Genomic DNA, 12,616 nt, shown 5'->3' with positions numbered 1-12,616 from the left:
TTTAGTTTAAAAACCAACAGTGAATTGGGCCTTCTGTGTCGGTTGAGCAACCGACTGTGATAGAAGCTATCACTGCCGGTTTTAAAACTAAAACCGGCAGTGAAGTGCCTGCCACCATCACAGCCTTTTAGTAAAAAAATATAAAAAAATGACTATCGGTTTGGAGCCTGCCATCGCAGCGCTATCATTGCCGGTTTTAAAATCAAAACCGGCAGTGAAGGGCCCTGCCACCATCGCAGCCTTTTAGTAAAAAATATAAAAAAATGACTATCAGTTTGGGGCCTACCATCGCAGCGCTATCACTGTCGGTTTTAAAACCAAAACCGACAGTGAAGGGCCTTACCGCCATTGCAGCCTTTTAGTAAAAAATATTAAAAAAATCACAGTCTCATAGCCTTTTTATAAAAAAATTCCGAGCTTAGGATTCGATCCTAGGTCTTGGGGTTTTTAGTTTCGAGCCTTAACCACTACGCTAGAATAGGGATTACGTTAGAATTAGTTGTTCTTTTTCTTTTATCCTATCGTAATGCACTACTAAATAATAAATGCAAAATCAAAAAAGTTTGGCCGTCTGGGATTCGAGCGTGAGTCTCAGAGTACAGAGTGCGCGGCCTTAACCGCTGAGCTAGGATAGGGAGTTCGCTTAGTTTGCTTTTCTTTATTTATTTATTAATAGAAATAATGCAGTTAGTTTACATTCTAAAATAACACAAAAATTTGTGTCTTGATTATTTAATTATATGATAATTAATTAATGGTCTATAATTATCAAATAATAGTGTTTGTGAACATCATCTTAATATTTAATTACATAGTCAATAATTATATTGTAGAGATGCGCACAAAATATAAATTAAATATTCAGTGCGAATTACTGATACAACGTCTGCATAATGATTACATAGTTAACAATAATCTAACTATCTTTAGGTGCATCAACAATGAGGGCCTCATTGTGATCAATTCGTATGTAAGCAGGTCTGTCACCCTCTTGAAGGATAGGTAGGGGTACGTTCGCCCCGAATGGAGGCATATCCTGATAGCCCCTGTAGTCTTCTTCGTCCGTCACTCAATCGACACCGACAATCTTCCTTTTCCCTTCTAGAACTACTTTTAGCCTTCTATTTGTCTTGTTGTCCCTTGCATAGAAGACTTGCATAACATCTCTTGCAAGGACGAAGGGGTCGTCTCTGTATGCGGTCTTAGTGAGATCAACGGTAGTGAACTCTTCGCTGTCAGTATTGATTTCCTCGAGCCGAACCCACTGGCAGCGAAAAAGAGCTGCCTTCAACGGACCATAGGCTAGCTCCCATATCTCCTCTATGAAACCATAGGATGTCGCCTGCACGTTGCCATTTTCGTCATGAGCATCAAAACGAACACCACAATTTTGGTATGTGCTCTTTCCATCTTGCTTTTTTGTGTAAAATGTGAATTCATTGATCTCATACCCTTGGTACTTAAGATATGTACTCGAAGGTCCCTTAGCTAAGGCATCCAGTTGATTACCCAACTTTATTCTAAGCAAGCGACGTCGCAACCAGCTGACAAATTCCTCCTTATGTTTTTTATCCAGTCAAGCCTGTGACATGCTCGGATACAGAGTTTGCAGCGATTACCTGTGTTCATCAATGTATGGCATCACACCCTCGGCTTGCTGGAGAACAGTGAACTGTGCCTGTCTGAAAGAAACAAGGTCGTCTACTGTAATAGATTTCTCCCCGATCATTCCTTTGCCACGTAGTCTTCCCTTGTGATGAGATTCTGGAACTCTGACCCTTTTGATGTCCAGATAATATGTGCAGAACTCAATGGCCTCCTCCGTTGACCATCTTTCAACCATGCCCCCTTCTAGCCTGAATCTGTTCCTAACATACCTCCTGAAAAGTTTCATCAATCTTTCGAAAGGGAACATCTGATGCAGGTATATTGGCCCAAGGGCTCTAATTTGGTCAACAAGATGAATGAACAGATGCAATGAGATATCAAAGTAAGTTGACGGGAAAAGCATCTCAAGCCTAACGAGAGTTTCGGCTATGTTCCGCTGCAACTACTCTAGTGTGGACACATCAATGACCTTTTTTGAGATCGTGTTGAAGAATGAGCAAAGCTTTATGATTGGGGCGCGGACCTTTGGGGGGAGGATACCACGCAGGGCAACAGGGAGCAGCTGAGTCATAATGACATGACAGTCATGGGCCTTCATAGGGCCATAGTTGAACTTAAGTTCTCTCATGTTCACTAGCCTCTTCAGGTTCGCACAGTAGCCCGTCGGGACTTTGAGTTCATTGAAGAAAGAAATAAGCGCACGCTTTTCTTCCTTCTTCAATGTCTATGACGCAACCGAAAGTTCGAACTGGCCATTCTCTAGCTCCACAGGATGCAGCTCCTTCCTGATTCCCAAGTGTTGCATGTCCAAGCGTGTGGCTAGTGAATCCTTTGATGTCCCCCCGGTGTCCATCAAGGTGTTAAGAGTGTTAGCGTACTCATTTTAGTGATGTGCAAGGGATCAAGACAGTGGCATACACTTAGAAATGGCCAGTAAGGTAGTTTCCAAAAAAATGATTTTTTCTTCCAAACGCTCCCATCAGGCGCTGCAACTGCATTGTCCCCCTTCCTAAGGACAACCTCCAGTTTGTTGAGTTCTCGAAGTATCATAGGCCCGTCTCGATATTTTGGAGCTAAGCGTTTCTCAATAGTACCGTTGAAATCTTTTCTGTTCCTACGGTAAGGGTGATCCTTAGATAGGAACCTACGGTGTCCCCATACAAACTATTTTTGAGTTATTTGGTAGATTTACCGCATCGGTGTTGTCCAAGCACTCGACACATCCAGTATAGCCATTTGTCTTCTCTCCGGACAATGAACCTAGACTTGGCAGGTCGGTGATTGTAGCGATAAGTACTCCCTTGATCGTGACATGTTCCTTTTTGTACTCGTCCCAAACATCCAGCACATCCTTTTCAAACATCTCTACTAGTTCATCGATCACTGGTTCCAGAAACACATCGATGTCATTCCCAGGTTGTCTTGGCCCTTGGATCAGTAGTGGCATCTAGATGTACGACTGCTTCATATGGACCCAAGGTTGTATATATAGAGCGTCACTAGTCATGGGCTATGATTGCTTCTAACCTGGTCAAAAGGATTCATCCCATCTATGCTCAAAGCAAACCAAAGGTGCCTTACCTCTCTACCAATGTCCTTATAGAACATAGTATTGACAGTCCTCCAGTCATGCCCATCGACGGGGTGCCTCATCATTATATCTTTCTTACGCTCTTCGCCATGCTAGCGCAACAGCTTGGCTGACTTTGCGCATGCAAACAGCCTATGCATCCGAGGAGCTATAGGGAAATACCAAATGACCTTTACAGGACCTCCTCTGGTCTTGGTACCCTCATCTGACGGCCCTTCCTTGTACCATGGAGCTTCATACTTGGGGCACTTGTCCAAGTCTTTGTATTTTTCTCCACGGTGCAATATGCAATCATTGGAACACGCGTGGATTTTTTCAACCTCGAGGCCGATGGGGCAGATCATTTGCTTGGCCAAGTATGTCTTTTTTGGCAACTCGTTTTTTTCTATGATCATTTTTCTTATTATACCTAACAACTGATCGAAGCCTTTATCGCTCAATCCATTTGTTGATTTGAACTCTAACAGCATGATGTCGGCTTCCAGTTTGCTCATTGGACAATTCCTATACAATGGTGTTTTATCATCTTGTCTCACCGATCTCTACATTACGTAGCAGCTGAGAAATGCCATCGTTATCCTCGGTGTCATCAGCTAGCGTGTTCCTAAACACATTATTAACTGTGGCCATAGGTTCTGTGTTGACACCGGGTTCTTCGTCAGCATCATGGATGGCTACGTCAGGCATGTCCACATCATCATCATTTCCCTGCAGAACATTCACACCAACCTCTTCATGCATAGTCCATATCGTATAGTTTGGCATGAACCCCCTGGTAATCAAGTGCGATCGTATAGACTTAATTTGACAAAAGTTCCTATGATTCTTGCAATCTTTGCATGGGCAGAAGACAGGGTTCTCATTCCCAGCATAGGCTTTGGCATCGGTGATAAACTGGCTGACGCCATGCATGTACCGCTTATTCGTTCGGGACAGATGCATCCACTCTTGATCCATCTCTGCATAAAAAATACTAAGATGGTAATTACATACCTCCTGAAAAGTTTCATCAATCTTTCGAAAGGGAACATCTGATGTAGGTATATTGGCCCAAGGGCTCTAATTTGGTCAACAAGATGAATGAACAGATGCAATGAGATATCAAAGTAAGTTGACGGGAAAAGCATCTCAAGCCTAACGAGAGTTTCGGCTATGTTCCGCTGCAACTACTCTAGTGTGGACACATCAATGACCTTTTTTTAGATCGCGTTGAAGAATGAGCAAAGCTTTATGATTGGGGCGCGGACCTTTGGGGGGAGGATACCACGCAGGGCAACAGGGAGCAGCTGAGTCATAATGACATGACAGTCATGGGCCTTCATAGGGCCATAGTTGAACTTAAGTTCTCTCATGTTCACTAGCCTCTTCAGGTTCGCACAGTAGCCCGTCGGGACTTTGAGTTCATTGAAGAAAGAAATAAGCGCACGCTTTTCTTCCTTCTTCAATGTCCATGACGCAACCGGAAGTTCGAACTGGCCATTCTCTAGCTCCACATGATGCAGCTCCTTCCTGATTCCCAAGTGTTGCATGTCCAAGCGTGTGGCTAGTGAATCCTTCGATGTCCCCCCGGTGTCCATCAAGGTGTTAAGAGTGTTAGCGTACTCATTTTAGTGATGTGCAAGGGATCAAGACAGTGGCATACACTTAGAAATGGCCAGTAAGGTAGTTTCCAAAAAAATGATTTTTTTCTTCCAAACGCTCCCATCAGGCGCTGCAACTGCATTGTCCCCCTTCCTAAGGACAACCTCCAGTTTGTTGAGTTCTCGAAGTATCATAGGCCCGTCTCGATATTTTGGAGCTAAGCGTTTCTCAATAGTACCGTTGAAATCTTTTCTATTCCTACGGTAAGGGTGATCCTTAGATAGGAACCTACGGTGTCCCCATACAAACTATTTTTGAGTTATTTGGTAGATTTACCGCATCGGTGTTGTCCAAGCACTCGACACATCCAGTATAGCCATTTGTCTTCTCTCCGGACAATGAACCTAGACTTGGCAGGTCGGTGATTGTAGCGATAAGTACTCCCTTGATCGTGACATGTTCCTTTTTGTACTCGTCCCAAACATCCAGCACATCCTTTTCAAACATCTCTACTAGTTCATCGATCACTGGTTCCAGAAACACATCGATGTCATTCCCAGGTTGTCTTGGCCCTTGGATCAGTAGTGGCATCTAGATGTACGACTGCTTCATATGGACCCAAGGTTGTATATATAGAGCGTCACTAGTCATGGGCTATGATTGCTTCTAACCTGGTCAAAAGGATTCATCCCATCTATGCTCAAAGCAAACCAAAGGTGCCTTACCTCTCTACCAATGTCCTTATAGAACATAGTATTGACAGTCCTCCAGTCATGCCCATCGACGGGGTGCCTCATCATTATATCTTTCTTACGCTCTTCGCCATGCTAGCGCAACAGCTTGGCTGACTTTGCGCATGCAAACAGCCTATGCATCCGGGGAGCTATAGGGAAATACCAAATGACCTTTACAGGACCTCCTCTGGTCTTGGTACCCTCATCTGACGGCCCTTCCTTGTACCATGGAGCTTCATACTTGGGGCACTTGTCCAAGTCTTTGTATTTTTCTCCACGGTGCAATATGCAATCATTGGAACACGCGTGGATTTTTTCAACCTCGAGGCCGATGGGGCAGATCATTTGCTTGGCCAAGTATGTCTTTTTTGGCAACTCGTTTTTTTCTATGATCATTTTTCTTATTATACCTAACAACTGATCGAAGCCTTTATCGCTCAATCCATTTGTTGATTTGAACTCTAACAGCATGATATCGGCTTCCAGTTTGCTCATTGGACAATTCCTATACAATGGTGTTTTACCATCTTGTCTCACCGGTCTCTACATTACGTAGCAGCTGAGAAATGCCATCGTTATCCTCGGTGTCATCAGCTAGCGTGTTCCTAAACACATTATTAACTGTGGCCATAGGTTTTGTGTTGACACCGGGTTCTTCATCAGCATCATGGATGGCTACGTCAGGCATGTCCACATCATCATCATTTCCCTACAGAACATTCACACCAACCTCTTCATGCATAGTCCATATCGTATAGTTTGGCATGAACCCCCTGGTAATCAAGTGCGATCGTATAGACTTAATTTGACAAAAGTTCCTATGATTCTTGCAATCTTTGCATGGGCAGAAGACAGGGTTCTCATTCCCAGCATAGGCTTTGGCATCGGTGATAAACTGGCTGACGTCATGCATGTACCGCTTATTCGTTCGGGACAGATGCATCCACTCTTGATCCATCTCTGCACAAAAAATACTGAGACGGTAATTACAAAGAATTAATAAGAAATCAAGCTTCATGAACAACAATTGTAGCTCGAAAGTACCATTTTTGGAAAACATTATTGTACACTAATTATTAAAAATTTGAAATTGGTAGCCCCGGCCCTGTAAATTGAAAATCGTAGTAAAAACAATTATTGCACAATATGCAGAATTGGTGCAGGCCACCACCATTTAAAGTTTACTAACCTGAAATTTGAAAACCTGAACCTTTTGACTTATAATACAGGACAAAAGAGGAGGATACGGAGCAGATGCAGGCGAAGATGGAGAGGGTGGAGGCCGAGCGGGAGGCTGAGCGCGGAGGATGGCGGAGATTTTTCATTACATGCAAAGTCTTGGCGCCGCTACGGGTGTAGTTCCGCCACCTTCGCTATTGCTCCACCTCCACCTCCACCTCCACCTCCACCTCCTCACTATTCTACTCCTGTGAGTATAAATGTTTTAGTTTGTATGTTCATGCTTACGGTCAAACCTAGTGGAGTATGAAAGTTTTATTCATGTATGGTATATATTTATCTTGTCTTACACATGCAATCTCTTCTCCTTTGTGCAGAATCAATCGACGGCATCGAACGATCCTCATGCTGCAGCGAATTCTTCACCAAATCAGTCTCATTGGCCAAAGGAGAAGAGATGATACTTGTGGTTGTTAATGGTACTTCTATTTGCAATTGTGGTTGTAGATGATGGAGCACTTGGATTACTTGTGAACTTATTTGTGATATATTGTGAGACATGTGACGTTTGTGATATATATGTGGTGTTGGTGATATATATGTGGTGTTGGTGATATATATGTGGTGTTGATGATGTTTGTTATATATATCTTCTGTTTGTTTGGATGGGATGTAAAAATAAATAAAAAAGCTATTTTCAGTCACTTTGCCGAGTGCAATGGCTATGACACTCGGCAAAGTGACTACCTGGGAACATACTTTGCCGAGTGCAAAGGCCATTGTACTATGTAAACATCACAGATTTGCCGAGTGCCACGGGCCAGGCACTCGGCAAAGGTCGCCTATTTGCCGAGTGTCTTAACAGGACACTTGGCAAATAGGCTACCTTTGCCGAGTGTCTTGCTGGTGGCACTCGGCATAGTGACCACCTTTGCCGAGTGTCTGAGTCAACGGCGCTCGGCAAAGCGGCAACCTTTGCCGAGTGCTTGACCTTGACACTCGGCAAAGCCGCCGTCATGGCGACTTTTCTTTGTCGAGTGTCCGATTAGCACTTTGCCGAGTGCCCGATAAAGTACACTCGGCAAAGAGGTCTTTGCCGATAAACTGTTTACCGAGCGCCCTTTGCGGCTTTGCTGAGTGCCTGAGGTAGTCGGCAAAGAAGCTGAATCTGGTAGTGATAACACCGCCATGAGTATCTCTTACCCCCTCTCAAGTAACCCATCTATATAGCAAAATTGTTTCTCAAATGCAGGATCACACATAAGTTATGATATGTGCATAATTGTAGGTCATTACATGTGCATAAACCGATCAAAATATGTGCATAGTAGTAATGAAATCTCCCGCTCGATCACCCTTCTCTTTCACCTTCTCTCACGTACCAAGCTACTGAATGAAATAATGAACGCTCGTAGCTTGATAAAACAGGTCACGGGGAGCAAGATGTGTGAAGATATATATGCATCGTTCTCAGCCTTTGGCAGTGGTGGGAAGGAAACATCCAAACATCTGCGCATCACAGCACAATGGAGTGTAGCATTGATCAATGAAATGCCATTGACCATACCACCTGATCGACGGTACTCTCTGATAGAGGTGTGCCAAACAAAGTAGGCATGTTGTTAGTGATCACCGTGTACGTACCTTGGACACGAAAGGGGTCTTTTGATGGTGGCGCCTCAACGCGGCGCCCTACGGCGGCGACGGCACGCGCTGCACAGCCAGCACCACGGACCTGGCCACCTCCCGGTGCCGCTTCACGTTCTCGAACTGCACCGTGAACCCCTGCGCGGCCGACGCGGCGGTCTGCTCGTCCACACTCCGAACTTGGGCACGGCCGAGGGCCGCTGACGATTCTGTCACACGCGCAGACAGGACACCGTCAACAAAACAATCACGCCCGCCTGCAACGCGCGGACGAATAAGTTGATCGGTTTAAGACTCACTGGGGCGTTGCTCTGCGGCGAGGCGGACCGCGCCCGGGGACCCGGCGCCGCGCGGTGCTCCCTGTGCGCGTGCGGGGCTCGGTGGCCGTGCGCGGACGGGGGCTGGTGCTGCTGCTGGTGGCCACCGTGGTGATAGTGGTGGCCGCCATAGTGATGGGGCTGCTGCGGCTGCGGCTGCGGGCTCGCGCGTTGGTAGTACTGCGGCGGCGGCGCGAACTTGCTCTGGTGGGCGGCGCCCCAGCTGCCGCCCGGGTCGGACGCCGCGCTGCTGCTGCTCTCCGTTCGCCGGTGGCTCTGCCCGTGGTGCCGCCTCGGCGGCGGCTCGCGGTCGCGGTGGCCTCCCGCGGTCGCCGGCCTCGATGACGACGGCGGAGGGACCCTCATCATGGGTCCCCTCCTCGGGGTCGTTGGGGTTGTGTGGCCGGTGCAGCGGCGGCGCCGTGGCGCCCTTGTTCTCGCGCACCTTGTCGAAGTAGACCGTGTACCCGACATCGTCGCTGTCCCAGGTGCCGAACTTTGGCACCGTGGGTCGTTTCTGCATGCAAGTACGTCCAGGAATGAACAATCCATGTTTTCAGGTGCCAATGCAAGCAATGGTGATTGTGAATATATGATGCAAATGGCAACTTAATTATGTGAAGATGCAATTGACACCAACGATGTCAGTCAATCCTTCCCTGCTAATGTTCAGATTTACAGCAAATAAAAGAGGTCATGAATATTGTATCCGGGTCAACCCTTCCTTGTTAATATTCAGATTTACAGCTGTGGTTGGCTATTCGTTGACCAGCGCTGTAAGTGAAAACAACGTGCCTCCCAGTAGGAAACGGAACCGTGGGATTATATGCTTTACAAAAGTGATTGAGTTTCTAAACAATGCTAAGAAGAAAAGACGTGTTCAATCAAGGGTGTTGTATATATAGTTTTATTATAAGAGTAGACTCCCTATCCATAGAACGTGTACAAACCTTCAACCAGAAGGCAAAACATACATTTGAACAGCCGCTCATCTCAGTCTTGTTCATCTCAAGAAGGATGAACATACAATTACGAGTTTACGTGAAATGAATCTAGCTAGACATGAGTTGTATGTGCATCATCCATGAATCTACTTGCAACGCGCCGGTGGATTCATTTCGATGCTATTTTATCGAAACGGATAGATAATTTGCAGCATAATGTTGTTATCCATGAATCATGCATGATTCTAGCATCACTTCATGGCTAACTTAAAGCTGCAAATGGTTCAGGCTGAGGCTGGCAACCCTGGTGATATGCCAAGAAACTGTAATCATTTTAAATTATCCAAACTAAGGTGAGATCAGAGGCGCACCATGAACGAATGAAACGTTATATTATATATATTAGATCTAAAACTAAATATTTTTTGCGTATGCATAGAGATGCATGTTCATACTAAAAACGCCCAAATAATTAAGGTGGGATGTATAATTAATACGGCACACGAAAGAACACAAAGATTCTCATAGTTGAGCAAAAACATGGTTATGTTATCTATACATCAAAGAGAAACCAGACAGCAGGGAAGAAGCAGCAGCACTCACGGCCATTCACGCTCGGAGAGGAACCAAAACCAGCCGGACGGCGACGGTGATGTCGGCGGCGAGGTCTTGATCAGGTGGTCTCTTCTCCCCCTTCCCCCTGCAGAGAGGAGGGAGAAAGAGGCAGCAACGGCAGGCCCACAAGGTAGGGGAGAGAAGGTAGCTTGGTGGCAGCCAAAATTTGGCAATCCTCTATCTAAAAAAGGAGGAGAGCCCAACTGCGGAAGGGAGGGAAGAAGCTGCAAATAGTGGCAGCCCAATTCGGCAATGGTCTTTTATAGACGGGACGTGGCGTGGTGTGCATATGCCTGCTGCGATCCTAGTCCTACCTACCAAAACCCAGTCGTCTCTCCGTCTCCGTGTCTTCCTTCTTGCCGTTTGCATTGACCTCGTCCGGCAGAATCGTCGCTGGCCTGCTGGCTTTCTGCTGGATCGATCGGCTGGAGACACGTCTGGCTGGCTAGTCAATGGGGGGAAACGTTTCTTGCTTGGTGATCTCATGCGGGAGCCGATTCTCCTCCGTTGGAGTTTAATTCTCTGTACTTTTGTTACGTTTTGCTTGACAATAACAGGGACCGAGTTATCCTGCGACGCCCCTGATTCTCCCCGTGACGCGCTCCCTCCTCCGCCGCCACCCCCAAGCCATGGCTTCCTCGCCGCCTAGCGGGCCCTGCCCTCCCCTAAACTCACGGAGGAGCTCACCGGCATCAGTCCTCCCCCCTCCCCCCCGGACAGTCGGCAGCGAGTAAGCCGCGTCGCCGCGGCACCCACAACCCTGCCCTCGCTAACCATTGCACCACGCCAGCGAGTACCGCAACAACTCCCCCACCACCAACCCCGCCCAACCGGTTGCCCATCGCCGCCCACGCGGCGACGCCCCCACCACCTTGCTCACCGCCCTTCAACCCGCCACCACTGCCGTGTCGCGGCCACCTCCCCCTGAACCTCATTCTAGAGCTTCCAGGGTTGAGTTTTCTCGAACCCTGCCGGAACCCTAACACTGGCGTGGTGCTCGTCTCCAACGCCAGCGACCTCCTTCTTCCTCCCTAGCATGAGCTCCTCCTCTTCCATCTCCGGCGCGGGCACGGGTGCGGGTGGGCGGGTGCGTGGGCCAGCGCGACGGGTCGCTTATTAGATTTTGAAAATAACGTTCTGGTTGATGCGGTTGAGATCATGCTTGGTGCTGGATCGAGTACACGTGGCCATATAGTTGTCGGTGAAGACTTTCTTCAGCTCTTCCCAGGATCCAATGGAGTCCGGCGCAAGGCTGGTAAACCAGCTCATGGCGGGTGGCATGAGCATGATGGGGAGATAATTTGCCATGACACTGGTGTCTCCTCTGGTGGCGCAGATAGTAGTGGCGTAAGCCTACAACCACTGTGTCGGGTTCATCCTTCCTTCGTAGGGCTCGACCCCAGTGATCTTAAAACCACGGGGGCCACCGAAGTGTTTGGAGCGCCCATGTGAAAGCTGGAGGCCCCTCAGGGTTGTCGACACCGTCATCTGTAGCGTTGCGGTTAGCGATAGGCTCGAGGGCTAAGTCTGGGTTGCCGCACTCCTGCTCGTACTCCTGGCGGCGACGTACTTCGTCTTCATGGCGACCGAAGCGACGTTGCTCGATACACCATCGTGCATCCTGAAGGTTGCTGAGGTGCACTCGAGCGTCCTATTTGACCTCCTAGTTGTGTTGACGATGGTGTTCGGCGCGGTGGCCCCCTGCTCCCCCCTGGAGAGGTAGCGACTGGTCGGCGAAACAGCTTTGACTAGGGTGGCGATTAGATCTCAGCGTAGCTGATCCGCGAATTGTGCTAGTAGAGCACGAAGGTCTTTGATCCTCGTGAATCTCATTAACCTGACAGTGTGCCTCTTTAAGCATGGCGGCGACCTTGGCGAGCTCGGGCGTCTGCGGGAGGTGAGCGAGCTCATTGGCGGCCGCTGCTAGATTAGCGCTTGGAGTCTTGAAGACGTCGTGGCCGTCAACGCAGAGAAATTCTTCGTCGAGGTCACGGTGGAGCGGAAGCGATCTTCCCTGTGAATCGAGCCGATTATTCCGAGCAGCCTCGGCCCTCGCAATGACTGCCTCATTTTCTCGGCGCTACGCGAGGTTGACGTTCCGGTTCTCCCGAGCAACGTGCTCCTCCTCGGTTTCGCCATTCCGAGGAGGGCTATCGACGCTGACGTTGAAGATCGCACCACCCCGGAAGGGTGGAAGAAGGAGTTGCTCAGAGAAGGTTTCGGCGAGGGTCTCCATAGAGCCCTAAGACTCGGAGCTCGAATTTTCCTCTGAGATGGACTGGAGGGGCACTCCGGGGCACCGGCCTAAGTGTAGCATGTTGATGGCTGGCGGAGGCTGGAAGGTGACCTGGTCGGCAAGTAGATGGGCGCATTCCACCTGGTCAGCAAATTTGCACCTCA

At 48.0% G+C, this 12,616-nt stretch overlaps 1 pseudogene; it reads right to left on the bottom strand.

Annotated features, from left to right (window-relative positions):
- Positions 1-8,163: 8,163 nt before the first annotated feature.
- Positions 8,164-9,180, bottom strand: LOC136520259 (uncharacterized; annotated as a pseudogene).
- Between the last annotated feature and the right edge of the window lie 3,436 nt (positions 9,181-12,616).

The sequence above is a fragment of the Miscanthus floridulus genome, chromosome 18 (genome assembly GCF_019320115.1).
Source record: "Miscanthus floridulus cultivar M001 chromosome 18, ASM1932011v1, whole genome shotgun sequence".
Taxonomy (NCBI): Eukaryota; Viridiplantae; Streptophyta; class Magnoliopsida; order Poales; family Poaceae; genus Miscanthus; species Miscanthus floridulus.
The sequence above is the reverse complement of the archived record's forward strand: the minus strand, read 5'-3'. Positions and strand labels throughout refer to the sequence as shown.